Below are 1,269 nucleotides of genomic sequence, written 5' to 3'. Positions count from 1 at the left end.
CAGATAGTGTTGGGGTTTGATTAATCAAAATTTCCTTCGACAAAAATCATCGATCAATCAATAATCTAAGTTAATCATTAATAAATATATGTACATTGGGAGAAAAATGCTTGAAAATTTATTTGCCCAAGTTATGTAAATTATGCATTATTACTAATAATATTATTTGAAAAAGCGATCTTCCAATTGTTTCGAGCAGTGTGATTTTCATTGGACGGCACGTACACATACTACAACTACAGCAAAGTAAATCGCATTGATTCGATAAGCATGCACTACTACGAGAGACATTTTATCTTTCTATTATCAATGTTTCTTGTTTTGACTCACCAAACCGCCGATCAGGGTAGCCACATTCTGCATTCGTTTCTGGAACAGAAAAATGCATTTCGTCGATTAGATTCGTGCATTAGTTACGATTTGAGTGAAGAAAATTGAAGGATTAAAAAAAAGGAAAACACGATATTTTTTACGCTGGAAGAATTCTTCCGGAATACATTCACACTTGGAATATTCCACTATTCTTTTTCTCGACATTGCAAATAAATTTCTTAATCAAAGCAAATAAAAATTTTTCAAGTGGTGATGTTACTCAAAAATAATTTTTCCCGCGTGTAATAACGATTTAACGCGATCTTTGACTCGATTAAAATTATCTCGATTTCGACCAAAAGAAATATCAATCTCGTCGGATTTCTAATAATAAATACTAATTAATAAAGCTCACCTTCGAGCTAACCCCGCTCGGCCCGAGCCAAATCCTCTGGCGCAGCAGCCCCTAAGAGTCGGCTGGTCGTCTGCTTCGTCTCTGCAACAGAAAGCAAATTTAATTTATTATTACACACGACAATGGAGACATTAAAAAACTTGATTCCAAACAAGAGAATTTCCACTTTTATCGGATTTTTAATTACGAATTCAACTAAGTAAAACTCACCTTCGCGCCAACTCTGCCAGACCCGAGCCAGATCCTCCAGCGCAGCACCTCCTTAGAGTCGAATGCTCGTTTCTGTAACAAAAAGCAAATTTAATTTAGTATTAATTCGTTACATGACAATGGAGGCATTCAGGAACTCGATTCAAAGTAAGAAAATGTTTAGTTTTGTCGGATTTTTAATTACGAATACAAATCAACGAAGCTCACCTTCGAGCCGACTCAAACAGGCCCGAGCCGAATCCTTCGGCGCGGCATCCCCCAGTCATCGCATCCTCTAGAGCCGCGTGACTGCGTCTTCTCTATTAGATCTCTGTAACAGAAATTTAATTTAA

Source organism: Odontomachus brunneus, unplaced genomic scaffold (genome assembly GCF_010583005.1).
Source record: "Odontomachus brunneus isolate Ranch 3 - 2012 unplaced genomic scaffold, Obru_v1 Obru_scaffold_056, whole genome shotgun sequence".
NCBI classification, from domain to species: Eukaryota; Metazoa; Arthropoda; class Insecta; order Hymenoptera; family Formicidae; genus Odontomachus; species Odontomachus brunneus.
This window is presented reverse-complemented; position numbering follows the sequence as displayed.